Here is a 23,115-nt window from a genome sequence, read left to right as displayed (position 1 = left end):
ACATCATTTGACAAAGATGAGGAAATCCTCATACCATCTCAACGGTGGTAGGTCATTTGGCATAAAGTCGTTTGGCATAAAGCCGTTTGGCATAAAGTCGTTTGGCAAAATGGTCATTTGGCATAAAGTCGTTTGGCATAATGGTTGTTTGGCATAATGGTCGTTTGGCATAATAGTCATTTGGCATAATGAGTCTGAAACCAAGAATTCCTCAATTTTCTTTTTTACGTTTCTATTGAATCTTTCTGATGATACAAGGCTTGTTTTGGAGTCAATTGATACAAAATGACACTTTATTCAACAATCATTCGCTCTTGAATAAATTTAAGCATATTAGGAAAATTATTGCCAATAGTATTTTATTATTTATCCAGAAATTACCCTTCTTTCATATATTAATTCTTCTTTTGAGTTTCGCCATTGGAATAAATTTTTGCACTGAAGATTTTTATATATTTAGCACAAATTTACCCTTCTATTAATTGTTCTATTTTTTTTTTCCTAAATATGATGTAATAATTATTATAGGTATGAAAAGTGTTGATTTTAAATTTCAATAAATTTCTCCTTCTTTTATGCATAGGCTGTTCTTTGGAGCTATATTTTGAAGTATTTTTGTATAGAACTGACAAAAGGGCGGCAATCGATATCATTGATCTGCTTAAATTATCAGCGAAAAGAGAAATCGATTACTGCAGTTACTTTGATGGGTTGTGCTACTTTTCCCCGAATGTCGTTTCCCCGAATGCCATTTCCCGAATATCCCGTTTCCTCGACTAGCCCACTCCCCCGGAACATTTTTAGCACCCATAATTGTCGTAACTATATACATTTCAGGGGCGGTTAACGAACTGACCATCTAATATGCACCCTTCTTTATTTAATTGGCGGTTCTTTTGAGTTTTACCGTCTTCAGCATTTTTGCCAACATGTGTATAGCCGAGAATGACAGAATACTTCCTTCTTTTGACTGTTTATCGTTTTTTCTCGTCACCACTTTTCGGGGGAACTAGTCATTGCCGCAATAATTTTTGGCGTCAATTCTTGTAAATTTTGCCTTCTTTTAAAAATCGGCTGTTCTTTATGTTTATACTGTTATAAATTTTATTATTTAGTAAAGTTAATTGTGAACCATTTTTATTATCAATTCTTGCCAGATGTGTTGTTAGAATTATAATTATTTCAGAACCTGCCAATATGCAATATATATATATATATATATATATATATATATATATATATATATATATATATATATATATATATATATATATATTTTTTTTTTTTTTTTTGTGCAAACGCGTGATCTCCTTACGAGATATGCTGGAAAATATATCATTTCAATCACGAAATTTTCCCTTTTCTCGATAATAGACGGTGTTTTTGATGTACACTTCCAAAATTAGAATTTATATTGAACCGTTGAAAAGTTTTGCCACAAATATTTTCTTTTAAAGATGTGTTGTTCATTTGAGCTGTGCTGTGAAAAGATTTTTTTTTTTTTGCGTTAGTCTGAAACATTTTAAACGAAAAATAATCTGCTCTCGTATAAAGGCTATTTTGCATTAAGTCGCATTAATAGATTTTTTGATTACAGCTTTTGATATTTCGCATAAAAAAATTCCTTTATCAAGTAATTTTCAGCGAGTGTTACGTCCAAACTGGGACAGAGCTTGATATGCAGCGAAATATTCTATGAGCGTTTCCTTGATGAATAACTGTGAACTTTCCTTGCCAATTTACTGTTTTCAAATATGTATATCGCAACAAGCTCAAAGGTACCGTAAATTCGGGTGAAATTGATCAGTAGGGTGAAATTGATCACTGTGTCACACGATTTTATTTCCCTCTAATAGAGCACAGAAATCAATGCATCCTATGTAAATGAACGTTGTTTGTCTTAACTATTATCGAATTGCATGTTATGAAGCTTTTTGTGTTAATGAATGTTTATTTCTATGAAAATAATAGAAAATTCTATACTTGTGTTCTGTGTGGTATTGGTAGACATCAATAAACTTATAGTTTTAAACAAGGATTTGGACATGGTGTCAACCTGAAAATTTGTAAGGATGCTTGAAATATATCCCCAAAACGAATTTTATCATCAAAATTGGTACCAATTTGTTCATTTTGTTGTAATAATTGAATTTGTTATAGATATCAGAAGATTCCTTCGGAAATTGCCTACATTTAGGCGTTTTCTGCGGAATTGTTGAAAATTAATTGTTTATTATTTCCATTAACTTTGCATTGTTAAGAATTTTGCAAGCATTTTTGGATTCAGGAGGCCCAAATTAAATAAACAAAATTGTTTTCAAAACTAACAATAATTGTTTTGACAGGTGATCAATTTCACCCCGAAATGGAATTCATTGATTTGTTATTTTAGAGACGATTTTCAGCACTAAAATCACAACTGTATGAAAATTTGAGTATATAAACCAATGAGGCTCACTGTCGTACTTGTTTTCTTGCATTAAGTTGTTTGGAATTAGCAACATCATAGAAAACAGACAAGGAAAACAGTGAAAAGTGATCAATTTCACCCGAAATTACGGTACTCTATGTTCTGAGATGTAGAGACCCGTCACGAGTTTTATTTAGTAATGCTATATAATGTCACAACAATTTTTGAAATTCTTAGCTCGGATAATCTCTGAACGAACACCACGCTTGTTTAGAACCTACCAACATTTTTTGCTGTGGGCTCGGTGGTGTTGATCTCGGTAAAAGCTAAAATGCCGATATTTATTTCAAGTCAATCATTATGCCAATCGGCCATTATGCCAAATGACCATTATGCCAAACGGCCATTATGCCAAACGACCATTATGCCAAACGACTTTATGCCAAACGGCTTTATGCCAAACGACCTTATGCCAAACGACTTTATGCCAAACGGGGTACAATCATCTCAACACCGATGACCAATTCGAGCCAATAATATAAAACTAATATTTGAACGGGTTGTTACGTATAACGTTTTTTCTTAAAAAAATATAGTGAAAAGTTTGTGAACTTTTGACGTTTTTATCTTTTTAGGCACAATCACTTGAATGGGATATGTGTAGTGATGTGAAAACCTTTGTATTAATTCGTTAAGCTTGTTCGTTTACCGAAGGCGCGAACTCTAGCCATTTCAAATTTAATTTGGGCGCAAAAAGATGAAAGAATAGGCTCTTTATGTAAGTAGGTTTCTTGTCTGTTGTAAAACTGAGACTCGGTCATTTCGCTTCCAAATCGGCTGGTTTCCAGAAGTTTCGCAAATTGAGGTCAAATTTAATTTAATTTCTATTAGTGACTTTTGGTTAAAACGTTTTACATTAAAGTGATTCGTTAGTTGTCGGTGCTTCCAATATTCGCGACTTGTGGAATTTCATATCAGTTTACACTCAAAAAGGTAATTTAGTTTACTAAAGTCAATTTCGTGTTGGACTTTCCAGCGCTTAGCGGTTTTTGGGTAGGTTTTAAATATAGCCTTCCAAGGCACCCCTTTGGCGAATGAGTCTACTTTCTCATTGCTCGGAATCGAGTAATGTGAAGAAACCCAATCCAAAGTGAAGGTGTGATTCGATGAAGCATTCAATGAAGATCGTAACTTGCAAAAGAAATATGAAGAGTGCTTCACCGGCCTCATTGAACGTATAGCCTCAATAGAGCTGAGGCTATACGTTAAATGTAATATCGATCAGAGGGAAGAGAGACAATTCGCTCTAATGCACAATGTATAGCCGCTAATTCTGCGACGTACACTGAGAATGGGTTTTGAAGTTTATGAACGGCACCACAATCCAGTGGAATAATTTGTGTTTGACCTACTAGGTAAAATATTCTTTCGTTGCTGACATGAGTCAAGAATTATCAAAAATCGAGGGATTCTCAAAATTCGAATCTGTTTTAATTATAACGATCGAGGGGCTCTACAATTTGACCAACCGAATGCAGTTTCTTTATTTGCTCATCAAGAGCTTTCAAATGAGCATAATTTGAAACATTTTGGGAAACGAAGTGTAAATAGTGGGCCGGTGTCAGCGAGTCTCTCTTACTTAAAACTTGGTTTTCGTCCCGCGGTGGAAAGATATTGGTAGAAGAATAAAAGAAATGTCGAACAATTCAAAGGGTATTTTTAAGTATTGATGAAATAAAAAAGTATGTGTATATTAAATGTCTATGTAACAGAATCACGGTAAGGGGGCCTTCCTTAGCCGAGTGGTTAGAGTCCGCGGCTACAAAGCAAAGCCATGCTGAAGGTGTCTGGGTTCAATTCCCGGTCGGTCCAGGATCTTTTCGTAATGGAAATTTCCTTGACTTCCCTGGGCATAAAGTATCATCGTACCTGCCACACGATATACGAATGCGAAAATGGCAACTTTGGCAAAGAAAGCTCTCAGTTAACAACTGTGGAATTGCTCATTGAACACTAAGCTGAGAAGCAGGCTTTGTCCCTGTGAGGACGTAATGCCAAGAAGAAGAAGAAGAATGTAACAGAAATAAAGGTCTATGTCGACACTTGTAGTGATGAACCATCCTCAATTTGTTTGGAAATTACATACACGTAACGTTACCACGATAAAAAGTGTTATCATAAGCATGAAACGAGCTCACCAGTTGGCAATCCATCTTCGACTGAACACAAATATATTTTCGCACTCGCACAACACGAACCGGATACCGGAAGGCAACGGAATCAAAATAACACATATTACTCTTAAGAAGTAGGAAAACATCAAAAATAATTAATATAGATATAATACATTGCATAATTTGTTAGAAAATCGATGTAGTACTTTTAAGCAAAAAATCAAAATGGTTTACTCAATACTCCCCAATACAATTTCTCGGGACAATCCCGCCCTGAAAAGACCGTTTCAAATTCCTGGCGTAATCCATGAATGGTCTTTGAAAAAGCCTTCCTATTACTCCAAGAAATCGACAGTCCAAGCCAATACAGCGCCTTTACGTTATTTTCTCGGACATAAGAAGGACTTGTTCAAAGCTTTTTGGAAACATTTTTACAACGCGTCGTACATCTTATGTCAGCGTGACTTTTGTCGGCAGCCTTCCTTTTTCGGCAGCTTTCAGCCGCATTTTGAGGCGTATTCATTTGAATTGATGACATCTAGGAGTCGGATCCAATTCTTGGCACTTTTGATTCACCTCGGCAGTGGGTTTTTATAAAGCTAATTGGCTTTAATATAATTCTCATTGAAGTGCTTCTTATTCCAAAGTTTCAGACAATTCGACCGAGAAAAAAACCCCCATGCCAAAATGAATCATGGAAATGCCCAAGTTTTTCTGCACCCGCTGGCGAAATTGTTTGTTAAGTCTCGGAAATCTCATCAGCCAGAAGTTGACAGAACAAAGCATCATCTGAGTTAAATTAATTAACTCGTTACGCGTGGTAAAGATGGATGAATTATGGGTAAAATTATGAAAAAATCCACGTGTTCGGCTGGGATTCGAACCCAGGACTCTTGTATGCTAGACGAGCGTTTTACCAATTAAGCTACCGAGCCACTTGGTGGTTACAACCCGGTCAACCAGTCAGCGAGTTTCGATAGCGATCGATACCGATTCGTTTCGAATCGTTGGCAGTCGTCATCGTTGGACAAAGATCTATAAAGAAATCGGAGGACTGGTTGGTCGGGAAGTTTCGAATTCAAGTGGCTCGGTAGCTTAGTTGGTAAAGCGCTCGTCTGGCATACAAGAGTCCTGGGTTCGAATCCCAGTCGAGCACGTGGATTTTTTCATAATTTATCCATTTTTTCCACACGTAATAAGTTAATTAATTCAATAACCATGCAGATTGGATTATCGAACATTTCAATATAGGTATGTGTCAATATATCATCTGAATGTTTTCATTGGTACATTTTAAAAGAAAAATACTGTAAAATTGGTGTTTCAATTTTGATTGTCGATATTAGTCGAATAGTGCCGAATCCGTAAGTTATTCTATCACCTCCGAAAAATATTGTGATTTTTAAAGTTGGTTTCAATTTATTAGTCTCTAAGTTATCTTAAAAGCATTATCGTATAGAAAAATCAATCTTGATTTGTGATCCCCTTCCTGGGCCTCCCATAAAAGCGATCCAAAGTTGATATATTCTAGCCACCCATATTTAGGCACCGTATAAAAATTACGTAACGCTCTAGCTAGAGGGAGCGGGAGAATAGGCTCAAGCATTCCGGCTCATACAAAAAGTTGATATTCTTCTAAAAAGCGTGACGGATGAGGGGAAGGTGTACGAAAATTTTCAATTTAAGTGTTGGCTTATTGTGGTTATTAAGAAGACAATTTTAAGAATGTTTGTCATATCAGATGTATACTGCCCATGAAAGCTCAAGCGTCCCATATAAAATTTCTAATCAAAACATTTTTTCATCGCAATATTCTTGTTTTATTCTCAACTTTACTTTGCATTCGAAAATTAACACATTTTGCCTTAGTTTCCACCTGAACATGCTTACAAACATTCTTTTAAATTATTCTTCGAAATTGTCGAAACAATCATTTTGAGATCTGTTTGATCTTTCGACCTTGATGCTTGCTCCTGCGGGGGCGGGTGGCGAGGGCAGAATCAAACATGTCGAGCTTAGGTCGAGTGGCGAAATGAAAAAGCGCCTCGGATCGTTGGTAGTGTTTGATCTATTGATCGCGCCGCTTGCTCTTGCGGGGGCGAGTGATGAACACTTGTTTGGCGTACATGCGAGTATCGAATAATATCGCGATTCCGGTTAGGCGTGATTATATCATGGATCGCATCGCCAAACATTGGGGACTCCCAGATCTCTACCTTATCCCACTAACCCAATATCCTTTCCATGACAACCGTGGAGATGCAGAGGTGATCTCGGTCTCTAGTAACAACGGTAGTCAGACTAACATTCCTTCCCTTCCCCGATGACCGTAAGGACGAGGCTGGCGCCGTTATTGACTTATAAATTTTGAGCTCTCGATTTGTGCACATTGAGAAAGGTAAGCTTATCTCAAGCCCCATTCATTAATTCCCTGTGCAACTTCGATTGTTCTGGTCAATCACGGAGTAGCAACTACGATTTGTACGGTCATCTATGCTCATGCTCATGCTCAGCATATTGGTGTATGGACGAATGTGTTTTGATTTACTAATAAAAAGATTAAGAGTTAAAAACTGTTAATTTTTTGGATTTTATTTTTTTTTATTTATTTTTTTTTATTTATTTAAGAGCAATTTCTAACAAAATCAGTAAAAGTATCGTTCAACGCTTCCGCATCAGTTGGATTGAATATCAAATTAAAAATATCAGCATTTCCCAACACCCGGCTCAAACACTCCAAACCAGCGTAACAGGCCTTAAACATCGAAGCTGCCTCTTATCACCACTAATCCACTCCAGAAACCGGTACCCACCGGAAAATGAAACCACATTGCATGAAATTCTGCAGTCACGGCTAACCACGCTGCAACCGCGGTTTCGCCCGGGTGCTTTCACCTTTGGGCCACTCGCTGGCAAGCTCTCTCAGCACACGTTATAGGTCCTATGCCAACCCGATCGGTGGATTGCAATAAAATTGTATCACGGTTATATCAACATTTGTAATTTGTCACAAACACCAAAGTTGGTTTTATTTTCGTTATAAGCATTCTGAGTGGTGGTGCAATTTATATCACAATTGAAACAAAATCAGTTTTAATCACAATGTTACTACTAGTCAGACACATTTGTAACACATTTTGTCAAAAAAAAACGTACATACCGAATAACAAGATGTGTTATAATTCAATCAAAATCCACTCATCGGGAACTCCGATCGAGGCAGTGAAATTCCACAAGTGTAGGTATGCAATGTAACCAGGAGCAGCATCCGAGGCAAAAAGTGGAGCTCTTCCCGCGAAAAGAAGGATTACACGGGTGCAAGCTCTAAGACTGGCTGTAGAGGTAGAATGTTGAACGTGTGTAGCTGACTCCTACCTCTAGCCATCGGGATTTCCACGAACTGGTTGCCAAGTTTTTGCATCTTGTTAGTTATTCAATGGATGGTTGGCCGACTGATGTGGTTCTCGTGGAGTTAGCAGCGACAATGCAATTGGTGCCTACTAGCAATGATCGAAAGACGAATCCCATGTCGGATGACGGCTAGGGGTGCATTTTCGGCGTGCCAAGTCAGGCGTGTTAGAGGTAGCAGGGCTGGTAGCAGTTAGACAGCAAAATAATAGTGACTTTAGTGACCAAAATGATCAAAATAGTGACCAAAAAGTGACCAAATAGTGACCAAAAAGTGACTTAAAATCTACAAGTATTGGTCATAAAAATGGCTAGAAATAAATTACGTTCTATGTGTATATAAACCAATCTACTGCCCATAACTGCATATTTATCACATTCGTCATTTTTGACAATTGGGTTGACAAAAATCACAGTTTTTTGTAACTTGATCGAAAGAGCACATTTTTCTAAGTATGACACAATTTTATTGCACTTCTAAAAGGTATATGATAAATGATTCGAAAAGATTTCAATTCGTCGACGTTACAGGCCACGGGAAATTGTGAAACTTTTAGAGTAGATTCAGAATATGTTAGAAACTTGATACCCCTTTCGTGTTAATACCGTGGAGAGTAGAGTGTTCATACCGGGACAAAAACTTCAGGGATTTAACAAAATTCGGGATTTTCCGTTTCCCGGGATAGTAGTTCTGACACCCCGAGAATCTCGGGTTTCCCGAAATGTATGTAGAATTTGATGAAAACCACTAAACTTCAATAAAAAACAATGACATTTTTCTTATTAGATAAAATAGAAAACCATCATTGAAAAGAGTAATTATTTTCAAGATAAGACCGATGTACCAAGTAAGAAACACATATTTTTATTTGTCTAGTTGCAAAGTTTTAAGGCAAAGTAGACCATCATTGAAATTTGTACTGGGCATCGATGATTGTGGCTAATTCATCTCACGATTGCGAAACAAAGAAAACCGCTTGGTTTTGCTACTTAGCTTTAATGCTTTTCTCTTCATCATTTTTGTAAGCAAATACTGAGAAAGCTAATTTGAAAGTATATCTAAACTTCGATCAATACTTTTCAGTTATTAACTTTTAGCATGATATTCTACAATACCTTCAATTATCTTTAATTGTTTCTTTTGTTCTAAAGTTTTGATGAGTTTTGAAATGTCTGAAGCAAGATTTTTGTCCCGAACCCCGGGACGAACAAAATGGCCGGGAAATGAACACTCTAGTGGAGAGTCATCAAATGATAAACAGTTTCAGTCAACTTACTGTTATCTGTGAGCATGTTCTAGAAAATTTAAAAGTTGTTTTGTCACATTGCTACATGTAGCAGCATAACCGTCACATTGATAATAATCATGAGGCTCGTAATGTAGTAGAAAAGAAACTCCTATCAATATTATTTTCTGACTATTCACCCAATATTGGGTATGTGCTGTATGCAATATCATCCAATATGCACTTTTGAGTCTCTGGTAATTTTTAGAAATTTTAGTTTCTTCTCATACTGCCATAAAATGTATGGTTTTCCATCTACTCAATGCCTACTAGACTGATGAAAATTTTGAAGTTTTTGCTCTCCTATGCTTAAACGATGTCAATTATGATGAAAATGATCACCCATATGAAGTGATTCGGAAGAAATTTGGTTGTGCACCTTTTGTGTTCAGTCCTCTAACTGCTCGTCATGATAATCTATGGAAAAGTGAACACACTCATCTCATGTGAAAACTTCCCAGCTACAACTTTGACGAAGACCACATTACGATGAGACGTAAGGATAATTTGTTATTTTTGATAACAAAGTCTAAATCATGCTGAGATGATCATTCAATTACTTTCAGAGCAACACTGTTTTTTTTTTGCTGTAGAACATAGTAGCCTGGATTACTTTGATCTATTCTTCTCGCCAGGAGCACCACTGTTGCCTGCCGAACAGTTGGTGAAGCATGCTACATGCAAACCAACTTTATCATGATGAATAACAAATTATCCTGAGGTCCAATCAAAAATGGTCTTCGGCAAAGTTGTAGCTGGGAGGATTTCACATTAGAAGAATTTGTTCACTTTTCTATTAAATATTATGACGAAAAGATAGAGGGCTGAACAAAAAAGATTGTCGTTTCCCATAGTAATCTCCATATAAACTTCAAATGGCGTGTGCTCAGTCAAATTTCTTCCGAATCACTTCAAACTTTGGAAGGATGCTATTTACCATAATTAAAATCGTTTAAGCATAGGGGAGCAAATATTTCAAAATTTGCATCACTCTAATGCCTACTTTGGTCGAATGTTACAAATATGGAGTAAACAAACTCCGGATACAATTTTTAGCAAAATTCCTGTTCATTAGCAACCTTACTGGCAAAAAATCATTGAAGATTTTGAAGTAGAGATGCAAAACTAATTACTTGAAGCATTTCTTATCAAATCTGTGGAATAATTCGAGGGAAAATTTTTAGTTGTAGACAAAATTTTGGCGACAATCGTGAATGAATTTCAAACAAGTCTGAAAAAAATCCTGATAGAATTCAAAGTTCAAAAGCTTAATTCGTGGCAAAAATTCTGTAAAATTAAACCATTTCTTCCAAATAAACAACAGTAAAGGCCCAAACGCAATGATAGCGGAACGGCAACGGAAAGCGTAACCGGTTCGCCAGCATGGATCCACCATCTCGACTGAGTTGTCAACGAATGAAAGTGAACTGACACTGAGTCGACAAGCATGTTATAGTTCATGCTGGTGAACCGGTTACGCATTCCGTTGCCATTCCGCTATCAATGCGTTCGGGCCTTAACTCTAAAACGCAACTGATTATTGACGAATTTGAGATAAACCGAATTAGAAAATTATTCCATTCATATTAAAATATCTATATTTTAACTGATCGTTTGAATAAATGAATTAGGTTTTGAAAACAATTATATCACTCAGTGGCGGCTCGTAATTACACGTTTTATCTGAACTACGACCCTGAAAATGACTAATTTTGCATATTTAGATTATAAAACAAACAGTAAACGCTAATTTGTTATTGTATGAACATGTGGATTTGATTATTTGGAATAGCCACTGATATCACTAGTAATTAATTATTATTGTTCAACAACGTTCAAGCATTCATTAAAGAGACGTGTTTATGTATAGAAATAGTTTATCAAAGCCGTATGAAAAACAGTGTCAAGAGTTGATTTATGGATAAATGTATAGTTTATTTGTTGGAATTTCAAATACAATTTCTTAAATTATTAATAGTACTCGCTTTAGAAGTTCTGTACGAGTTTCTGACAAACTCTTTGAATTTTTTGGTTGTTATTTCTAACCATCTCTGACTTATTTTCCGGAGGAGTTTTGATGATGTTTGGAAAGGTAACATTGCGTTTAATTTCATACTCATCAGATCACAAAAAAAGTGACTTTAGTGACCATTTTCGTGAAAAAAGTTACTTTAGTGACTTTTTGTTGAAAATAGTAACTTTTTAGTGACCAGGTCGAAAAAAGTGACCAAGTCACTAAAAAGTGACTTGCTACCAGCCCTGCAGGTAGTGATGTTTACTGTTCTAGATACTGAAAGGGGATTAATTATTCTAAAACGCTAAATTAAGCAAATTCATTCTTAAAGTTGACGAATCTTTATTTGTGGAATCTGTTTCACTTGATAAATGTTTACCAATTAATTTCTCTCCGGCATTCGTGCAACTTGTCTTGCCCATAGTATCCTTCCAACTTTGGCCACCTTCTGGATAATAGGTTCGCCGTAGAGTTGGGCGAGCTCGTGGTTCATCCTTCACCGGTACACACCGTTCTTCTGCACGCCACCGAAGATCGTCCTAAGCACCCGGCGTTCGAAGACTCCAAGTGCTTGCAGGGCCTCCCTGAGCATCGTTAACGTTTCATGCCCGTAGAGGACTACCAGTCTTATAAGCGTCTAATAACGTTATTATCAGCCGTCAGTAGGGATACAAGGTAGACGAACTCATCGACCACCTCAAACGTATCCCCCTCTATCGTAACACTGCTACCTAAGCGAGCCCTGTCGCATGTATTTTGTCTTGAACGCATTCATCACCAGTCCAACTTTCAATGCCTTGTGTTTCACGCGGGAGTACAGGTCTGTCACCTTCTCAAATATTCGGCCAACAATGTCCATATCATCCGCGAAGCAAACTAATTGACGGCTCTCCGCATAACACCTTCTGGTGAAATATTAAACGAAAGGCTCTAAAGTCCATAACCCTGTAGTAATCCCCGGCGGGATCCAAACGAACTGGAATATTTGCCCGAAATCTTCACGCAATTTTGCCCCCTCGAAACCGATGAAAAGGTGATGCGTTGGGGCCTGGTTTGCACGACATTTTCGAAAGATTTGCCGTACAGTAAAGATCTGGGCCATTGTCGATCAGTCGTCAACGAAGCCGGCTCGATAATTTCCCACGAACTCGTTATCTACAGGTTACAGAAGACGGAAGATGATCTAGGATAATACTTTGTAGGCCGCATAAAGAATGGTGATCGCTCGAAAATTGTCACAATCTAATTCACAATTGTTGTAGATCGGGCACCCCTTCCTTCCTTCCACACTTTCGGTAGCTGTTCTTTTTCCTAGATTGTGCCTATCAGCCGGTGCAGACAAATGGCCAGCCTCTCCAGGCCCATCTTTATGAGTTCAGCTCCGATACTATTCTTACCAGCAACTTTATTGTTCTTGAGCTGGTGACATCCTTAACCTTCCTCAAAATGGGGGCTGGTTGGTTTCCATCTCCCGCAGTACTGACGAAGGCATTTCCTCCATTGTCACGACCTTCATTGCCTACGCTCTCAGCGCCATTCTGGTGTTCGTCGAAGTGCTGATTTCACCTTTCGATCACCTCACGTTCGTCCGTCAAAATGCGGCACGAAGCCATTGCGGGATGCGTTGAGGTGTCTTGAGACCAGCGCAGCTGTTCCATCTCCTCGCAAACCGTCTCCTTCAGGCGGCGTTTTTTTCTCCCGAAAGAGGCGGGTCTGCTATTGCCGTTTCCGTCTATAACGTTCCACATTCTGCCGGGTCCCTTGACCGTCCGCGCTGCATTCTCATCCTCCAGAATCTGCCTACATTCCTCGTCGACCCCGTCACACGTACCCGAGGTCGCTCTCAGTTCCATCGTTGATATATGCTTCTACTGTACTCCATCAGTCCTCAAGAGGGGCTTCATCCAGCTCACCGTGTTCCGGTAATGCAGGTGCTGCGCGTACGCAGTTGCGACATCTGGTTGCTTAAACCGTTCTAGGTCATACCGGTACCGTAAGTTGTTACGAAGGAAAGTTTTGGGCGCAGTTTAACCATCACCAGGTGGTGGTCAGAGTCGATGTTAGCGCCACGAAAGGTCCTGACGTCGATAATGTCGGAGAAGTGCCGTCCATCAATCAGAACGTGGTCGATTTGTGATTCTGTCTGCTGTGGTGATCTTCAGAAGTATCGGTACGGAAGCCTGTGCTGAAAGTAGGTGCTACGAATGGCCATATTCTTGGAGGCGGCGAAATCAATTAGCCGTAAGCTGTTTTCTTTCGTCAGCCGGTAGGCGCTGAACTTTCCAATGCTCTGAACTCCTCCTCCTGGCCAACCTGAGTGTTTATATCGCTATCGAGTTGCGCGTAAAAAGCGTCTTTATCATGATCAGTGCTTCCGGAGTGAGGGCTGTGCACGTTTATTATGCTGAAGAAGAAGAACCAGCATTTGATCCTCAACTTGTACGTTCTCTCATTAATAGGCCACCACCCGATCACGCCTCTGCATATCACTCATCACTATAGAAGTTGTTTCCAGCTCATGTGTGTTGCCGCAGCTCTGGTAGATGGTATGGTTACCTACCTCTAAATGTTCGCACCACTGATCCCTTCCAACGCACTTCCTGCAGCGCTACGATGCTGAATCCGCGGTCCTTCAGCACTTCGGCGTATGCGTGTGCTCCTAGATTTACAGTTCCACGTACCGAGCTTCCAATCGCTAGTCCCTTTACGTCGCTGTGGTCGTCGCCGATTGTCCCGGTTCGTATTCTCTCGTTATTTATTCGTTGCTGGATTTTTAACGGTCGTTTTTACGGCTGGCTTGCAGGGCCTGACACCAACCCCCTAGATTTCCGGAGGAACATTCCTCCTAAAAGTTCGGAGGGCCATAGTGCACAGTTAAGCTTAGAGTTCTTCTCTGGTACTCGGACGACGATCAGCCGCCCCTGACATGAGGAACAGACGCCGTTGTGAGCCGCTCCCTTAGAGTTACATTTGTAACGCTCTCTATCGAAGTCCTCTATTTGCCTACCTTCGGGCTATTTGAACACGTCACAATTTTCTGGGCTTTCATGGAGCATATAGTTTGTATACCTTTGTAAGGTTCCAGTAAATTGGCTAAGGGCAGTGAATCAAATTATCATCAAAATAGACAAAAAACAAACAACAAAGCAAGCTCGCTCACAACCGTTTGTCCCAACTGTTGCGGATAAGGACACAATCAAAAGCAAAATTGTCATAACAATCATAGAGCGCAACATTGTTGCAACCTTTTCAACTCGCGATTAATCAGTTATTTTGAACACAAAACTAAATTTGTTTTATGGATGCTGTTTGATAATGTTTCAATGTTTACCAACACGGAGAAAGTTCTCGAAAATTGCAATGCGAAGCCCAGAAAATCGCTGCGCACGTGGTGATCGATCTTTGTCATATTCTGTTCAAGTGATGATAAACTCATGTTGCGGAATAAAATTGTTGCAACAAGAATAGGAGGTGACAATATCTTTGTTGCTGCGTGTTGGGTGACAATTGATTCACTGGCTAAGGGACAAAAATTCAACAATTAACATTTATTATAATGAAAATAATCGAAACAGTATTCATATCAAAAGTTACTATCACTAGACTTTTTTTACTCTGCACTCTAACGATCAATTTCACCATTACTTACGCTACTGTATTTTCTAAGCAAAATTCATAGTGAAATAATCTGGAAGATTTGAGACTAATCGTGACCTTATTATTTTATTTCTGCAGGTACGAATTCCACTCTGGACCGTAGAATTAATCATTGACATCGCTATAAGTATTTACAAATATATATTGATTTCATTTCTAAAAGGTATACCGTAAAATGGGGTAACTTTAATATTTTTTTTCTAGGAAAACTTGAATATTTATGCATGCCGTTTCAAAGAATCATAATCGAAAGTCGGTTTTCTGTTTTGGGGTTACTACGATAATAGAGTTTAAATCGAACAAAATTGAATGAATTACGTAACATTTATAGGGCATTGCATACCTCTAGGCGTTTAACGTTGTATGGAAATTTCTGACTTAGATAACAAAAATGGTCCCAGTTTGTGAAAATGCTTTTCGCTAAGAGATTTGAGCCCATATTCAAGTTCTATGATAACTAGGCTATCAAAGATAAGTGACCAACTATTCAAAACTTCATCAAACAGTGATCGTAGAACAGATTACTTGTAAGCGTTTTGAAAATGCTTAAATCGTATCAATTTTTAATATTCGTATATAAAGCCTCAAATGTTCTCAATTCAAATGAAAACAGCTCTTATATGAAGTGTCATACTAATATTCCTTAGTTTAGCATTCGTTTTGCTTAACCGATCAACAGAAATTATGATATTTCGTTTATTATGAGGTGGGTAACGCACTATCAATGTTACCCGCATTATCAAAGATACCCCGTTTTACGGTACAAATTTCTGAAAAGTAAACGGTAAGAGTGGTGATATCTCACTATTACCCATTTCACTAGAGAAGTCATGCTCTGGCTAATGCAGTCATATAATTTTTGCCTTTCGATAAATCTCGATTGCATGTAGATCGAACGTGCGATGAATGTCGCTTGACTGGTTCATAAGAGCGAGAGTGTCCGTTCGCCGGTGGTGCTCACAGACGTTTCTAATTCTAAAGGTACGTGTGTGCCGTTTGCTCGAGATTAAAATCACACGATTATTAAATTTGCTAAAGCTTCACTCCTCACAGCTTCACATCGCCCAATTGCTCTAACGACTTTAGATGAAATCATTTCCGTCATAAATGCATTAAAGGAAATGAAAGTCTAATTTTGTTCTCCAACTCTCTCTCTCTCTCTGCAATCTGTACTCGCCGCCCGTCAGTATCAAAGTAGAAAAAGAGCTTCTTGAAACGAAAATCATCATCCACTTTTTGTGTGCTCAAGTCCTTCACTTTGGAGCGGCGTACTACTTTCTAGCACTGAGTCAGCTTTACAGACTGTGCTTGTGCCGAAAAAAAGGACTGCAATTTGGAGGAGTGCTGTTAAAAGCATAATTGTCTCATGCTACCTTTTTTCTATTTTTACATTTCGTGATCAAACAGTTTATTTTTACGTATAGTTTTAGAGAATGAGAATTAACTTTTGTTCGAAAACTCCACGAATCAACTCAAATCCTTGTAGCAAATCAAGTCATTTTGTCCCATTGTTGAATTTCCATGCATATAAATTAGACTGGCCCTTAAACAAAAAAGTTATAAAACTCAACAGGGCACCCCTTAGATATGAGCCTTAGGGTAGGAAAAACGCTCTCTCAAAATTTCAACTCAATTGGTTGCTTCACCAGCTGGCGCATTCGATTTGAAGTTTGTATAGGATATTCGTCTCAAATATATTGAAAATTGATCCTATGTCACTGTTTCGTTCCGTATACTAATTGTTCGCGTTCAACTAAGCCCAGAATGACAAATACACTAGTTGATACCCTAATGAACATAATTGCAGAAGGTTGTATCTGGATTTAATCTCATTTTCATTACTCTTTCAGTTGTTGAAAGTTAGGCTTAGATCACCACTCCCGTACAGTCACTTATATGCATGCGACATGTGCCTCAGCTCGCCCAGCGTCATAGGTGGCTATGATGCGCTTAGTGGCTACCTCCAAGCTATGCTGAAGGAATACAAGCAGTGTTGCATGATATAACTTCAGATGGTTAAAACACCAACTTTATTAATTTTGATCATGGTACAACCTTCTACAATATTCTTCGCTATTACATCAAGTAGTGTTTTTGACATTCTGGGTCCAATTGAACGCAATCATCAATTTTCCTGAACCAAACAGTAGATGATGTGCTGTTGCTCATAAGTTTGAGCTGAAAATCCCATATTAACTTCAATTCAAATGCGCCAGCCCATGGAACGACCAAATGAGCTGAATTTTTCAGAAAGACTTCGTATAACCCCAAGAAATAATCCTGGGGGGTGCCCCGTGGAATCATACAACTTTATTTTTCTCCCATACTGAGCTGGGCCAGTCTAATATAAATCGTACATCCTCACTCTAAATGCATTTCTACGTATAACACTATACAACTCTCGCGTAACTTTTCAAAATGACCTATCTTACATTGTTTACCTTCTCTTTAATTATGAACTGATCCACATTAACCTGGCTCTCGTTCTGATTTCATGGGACATCTTTCATGTTTTGGTTGGGCTGGTAGATTTAATAGTTTGAACTCAAAGGTAGTTTGGTAAGCCTAGAATATCTTAAATACTTCTACAGTCGACTCTCCACATCTCGATGTTCTACATCTCGATATCTCTCCCTATGTCAATGATTGCTTCGGTCCCTTCATTCTGCATACGATTTCTCTCTCCATATCTCGATATCCTCCTTATCTCGATATCTCCATATCTCGATCTAATCCTGTTGATTCTTTGTTCCCAATTTTCTCTCTATATGTCGATATGAACATTATCAAAGGTTGCTAGACCATATTTAAGCGATTCAGAACAATTTGGAAACCCGAAATGAAGTTTGTTTGTTCATTATTTTCCTAGTAATGGAGTGATTTTCAATCTAGTGTTCATTAAATTAATGTTCTTTGTCTCGATCTCTCCCTATCTCGATGGTCCCTTCGATATCGAGATGTGGAGAGGCGACTGTATTATGTATCATAGACAGGTATTGTAGAATTCGTTCACACTTGATTTGAATCACGATCAAAACAAGCGAAGAAAAACATTCCATATTGTATCGGTTCGTGATCGGAAATATTTCGTAATTTGTAACAAGCTTGCCTTCATTCACGAGCATGATGAACAATCCCCAAACACCCGATAGCAGAAGTGTCTCCCAATTTCTCAGAATTCAACCCCTGACCATAGATCATATTATGTACATGAAAGCGTTGCAAGGGACTGTTTTGTTCAAATCTTGATTGATCTAGTAGATTGAAAGTTTTGAACTCCAAAACAATTTGAAGTACCCGCAATATCTACCTTTATTTCATGTTCTAGTAGCTCATATCCGTACGTAAGATGTATGTAGAAAAATGTCATCCTGAAAGGGTTAAATTTATAACAAACCTAGCAAATACGAGGCAAAATTGTGATAAATTTTTTCAGCACATTTATCAGCTGTACACAGTATGGCCCATAAAAAATGCGAAAATCGTCATATCATGTATTATGGTAGTTTTTACATAGAAAATGTGAATGAAACAAAAATATTATTCATTACTTGTATTTTTTAATCTATTTAGACTCAGTTTTTTGCTTTGGGCAAGATTTTTATCTATTACTTTCACCTTACCAGAGAGGAATTGGAAGCATACCTTCAAATTTTATCATGCGGACGTCGAGTTCAATATCTGTGTGATGAAAGCTTCTAAAACATCAACGATGACGTGAGATTCTTCACAGGCCAGCATACGCCCGCATCAAATGATAGAATTGGCTCATAACTGGGTACTTGGAGACTTAAACATATTTTCGAAAAAAAACGGCTCATTTTGGAGAGCTTTGATTGAATCTTCATATGTAAGTGTGATAAGCGGCTCCGTTTTGCTCAAAACCTATGAGCTAGTATTGATATAAGTTTTCTATAATCGAAGGAACAATTTTCATCCTCAAAAATCTGTTATAGGCCTCCGTATTTTTTTTTTTTCAACCTTACCAAAAAATAGAGGCATATCAAACCTATAAGACGCAAATGCCCTCAAAACTACGACCCTGGCAAAATATTTTATTGTGATCATGAAAAACACGTTCTCTAAGAACTCCTGCATCCTCTGATAACAAACAAACTAAAATTTTCAACAATAAAGTATGATTTTTGAAGGTGGAAAGTTTATCACCAGAGTATACGACAATCACACGCTGTTTCTAGCTTTGGGCGGACAATACCTTTGAATCTATTTGCTTTATTGCATTATTTAGGACAGTAAGAAAAATATGACAAAAATTGTCCTGGATAACGAAGTTGTGTCAGAACATACAACAATAATCAGAAATTACATTCACTATCAAAAACAATGAAAATATCGCTTGTGGATGCTATACTCACGTTCAAACAATTTTTGCATTATTAATGGGCCATACTGTACATAGAAACATGGGACAATAATGCGTATATCGGCAGCAGCAGCCAGTACTGAAGTAAACTTTGCGATTTGGTCAAAAATTCGTATTCTATCGGTGCATCTCCGCGCACATTTGGGAAACTGCTCGCTTGAAATTGCCAAAGTTCTATCCAGGGAAAAAATATCCTCCCTCCATCATTTCCCTTTCTCCTTCACTAAACTTCCTCACGCTTGGGCTACTCCATTATCGCATTTTCTTATTCATACTGCAAATGGAGCGTTCATTTGGGATCGCCGCATGGTGCGCTGAACGTTTTATGCCGTTCGCTACCCCACTGCGTTGCACAAAACGTGAGTGCACTCCAAAGCGTTGGCCCGATATGCAAAACCTGGGAAAGCGTCGGGCACACAGTGGTCCCGAAGATGGCCAAAATTAAAAGAAAATGAACTTTGCGAATTGAATATCCGATATTTTATCTGGATTTATATAGCATTGAATATTAATTCCAAAAAGTTTCAGATCGATTGGTGTTTATTTCGATTTTTTTACATTTAAGTTTTCCGATATTCCTGGATGTTGTTTTATCGAAATCATTGTTTTAGGCTAAATATCAATCAAATCTAGCACAACTGATCTGATTAAAAAATAGGCCTTATATTTGGCTTTGAATCGTATTTGACATGTTTGGCCTTTCTTAGCCGAGCGATTAGAGTCCGCGGCTACAAAGCCAAGCTATGCTGAAAGTGTGTGGGTTCGACTTTCGATTCTCCAATGATCACTTATTCCTGAATGCGTCACATTTGCTCCACAGAGATTTGAACTGTTGGACATTTCTATGACGTGCAACCACTGTGCATCGTCGTCGTCACACTACAATAGAGGGCAGTTTCTATGCAGCGCAATGTGCAAAGGAGCGTTCGTTCCCGGGGTTCGTTCGCCCGGTGAAAGACGACGAAATCGTGACGTGTTTATGATGCCTGTGGTGCAGTTTAGAATTTAGTGCAGTTGGGGAAGTCCTCCCGTTCCGGAGCGTGTTGCTTCGCTATGTGCCAGTGCAGCAGTGTGGTCCACAGCACAGCCCCGGTCGAGGAGATATTGAATTCCCCTTTAAATGGATGAGATGAATTTTAATCCGGTGAAACGGGCATCTTAGTTGTGAATTTGAAGCTTGAACTTTTGTCCAAAATTAGGCACGGGTATCCCCAGATAGGCCATGTAGGACAATTTCAAAGAGCTGCTTGATAAACGTAGCTGTGAAGTTGAAAACTCGTAGCTAACGTGTTTCGGTTAATTTTGAAATAAAATATTTTGTCAACTTCAATACAAAGAAGGTCCATGTTTTCGAAAAAGTTGATCAACGGTTCAAGACAGACCTGGATACTGACGCCATTTTGAAATCCAACATGGAGCAATTCTCGCTGAAACCAGACCGCCATCGGCACCCATCGTTAGAATTCCAATTTTAAGTTACTGATAGCTAGTATATGCTAAAACTGAAGGGTGATGCTTTCGGTTTTCTCAAATTGGTGGACCGCTCGTACACCAGCTAGCTAAACAGTTTGCGAATGAGCCCATTTTTTGATAAATATTAGGTATTTATTAACGTGATATGTCTCATATTTCTCTTGGAATACAAAGCATACTTAAAGGCATCGTAAAGAGGAAGGGTATTGCTTTCATCTGAGAAGAAAAAATAATTTAGCGGCCATTTTGAATTTGGCCGTCATCTTGAATTTTGTTAGACAACCCGTTTGTTCACCATTAGCGCCCCGCTCGTTTAGAATTCTGAGGTCACCATCAGAAAGCTGAGAAAAAAACTGAGTAAGATAGGCTACAAAGACTAGGTGACCAATGGTATTCACCCTATGAAATGAACGATTTTCAAAATAATGTTCTACGGCTACGTATATGGCGCGTGCAATCAATGAACATCGCTGGAAGTAGAAAGAGCTTGCTCACGGTGGATGGCTTCGACTGGATCTAGGGTTTCGCCAGAGAGCTTTCTCTGAGCAGACTCTGACTGGAATCTGTCTTGCGATTCCACTGGCAACTTACAAGGGATTCCAGAGCAATTGCGGTTGCTTGCTGGATGTATGAGAGTACTTGGGCTCTATGTGACTTTAAGCCACCACAACGCGATGTGGCGTTTTCACCCTGGACATGTCAGAGCGCTTCGTTGGAATCCGTTCCAGAGTCTCCTGATGAAAGTTGATATACTCTGGATAGTACATATCCAGCTTCTTCTCGTACGCTCTTAGCAGAGATAATCTCGTCTTGGATCCGTCGCTTCCTTTAGGTTACGGATGATGTACGTGACCATGCGAGTGACTTGGTCGCGTAGATGGATAAGTTTCTGTATCTCATCCACGCTGGGTGTCACAGCTCTTGGCGTGTAGTAGCTCATGAGGCAGACCGACCGGGTTTCCTCACTGTCAGTCGACTCACTGGCTAGTTGGACTATCTCGACACAGATGCCGTATCTACTGCACGTCTCGTTGACCAGGGAAAACGAGGTTTGCTTCTACTGATACCCTCGTAGATCAGCAGAAAGCTTCACTGTTACCGATAGCCTCGTAGACCGGTAGATGCTTCTCTCTCGTTTGGTATCCTTTCCGGCGGCAAGAATGTCGCGCTTTGTACCAAAATCGTTGATCGGCGAAATTTCCTCGACTGGTCGCGTCTTTGACCAGTAAAGTTCTGCGATACTACCGATCGACCCGGCGGGCAATTCTCGAATGGTCACCTCGATGACCAGGGTAAACGGGTCCAACTTCTACTGTTGACCTCGTTGAATCCTTCGATGGTGTTGAACCTCACATGGTCTGTTGTACAGCGGTTCCACACTCTATGATGTTCTTGCCGGCGGCAAGAATGTGTGTCGGTTTGATCCAAACTAAGGGCAACTTCAACGGCGGTCCATTTTTTGATCCACATTTTCAACAAAAATGGACCTGTCAAAATTAATTAAACCAGCAAAAGTAGACCAAATCCTAGGCCCATCCAACGGTGTTGTATTTTTTTAGATCCATTTCGAGCGTGATCAACAAAAACAAACATGTTGGTGATGCTTGGAAAAAGCGAAACTCAAGCTGAATCCTGGAAGAACTTCTGTATATATTCACGTAAGAACCACTGGAGGAATGCTCATTAGAACATATCACGAAAATTACAAGGGAGTTCCTAGCAAAACAGATGTATAGATTCCTGGAGGAATTTCTGGCGGACTTAGGAATTCTTGGCGTCTTACATACTAATCTCTGCGTAGTAGAATTTTTGGTGGAACATATCGTATACTTTCCGGAGGAATTACGACTTAGGAGACGGATTAAGGAATTTTTGAAAGAAGTCTTAATGAATTCTTGAATGTATTCCCGATAAAAAAAAAATCGAGGAACTCCTGCGAACGGTATCCTCAGACATTCTTGGAAGATCTTCTAAAGGAATGTATGTAAGAACTCCTGAAATTTTTTTTGGGGGATTTTCCAAAAGATTCCTAGAGGAGAATCCCCTTGAGCATTACTGGAGAATGTCCAAATAAAAAATAGAGTAGCTTCGGAGTGATTCCTAGAGGAACTCCTGAAGCGTTCTTGTACACCAGAACTTCAAGATAATTGCTTGAGGAAGTCCGAATAAATTCGTGGAAAAACTATGGAGGAAATCCGAAAGAATTCCCGGTGGAGCTCCAAAGGTACTACTGAAGAATTGCTGGATCACATCTCAAGGTATATGTAGAGGAACTCCGGAAGAATTTATAGAAGAACTTCGGAGCAATT

At 38.8% G+C, this 23,115-nt stretch overlaps 1 protein-coding gene and 1 non-coding gene across 2 annotated transcripts in view; both read left to right on the top strand.

Annotated features, from left to right (window-relative positions):
• The window catches only part of LOC110676975 (ras guanine nucleotide exchange factor V), a 271,444-nt gene that overhangs the window by 74,556 nt on the left and 173,773 nt on the right, over window positions 1-23,115 (top strand). The window lies entirely within an intron of this gene.
• Window positions 5,669-5,740, top strand: Trnaa-ggc. Its single transcript has one exon. It is a non-coding gene; the product is annotated as a tRNA-Ala (tRNA).

Source organism: Aedes aegypti, chromosome 1 (assembly GCF_002204515.2).
Source record: "Aedes aegypti strain LVP_AGWG chromosome 1, AaegL5.0 Primary Assembly, whole genome shotgun sequence".
NCBI lineage: Eukaryota > Metazoa > Arthropoda > Insecta > Diptera > Culicidae > Aedes > Aedes aegypti.
Note: the sequence above shows the minus strand (reverse complement) of the source record. Positions and strands in the feature narration are given on the sequence as shown.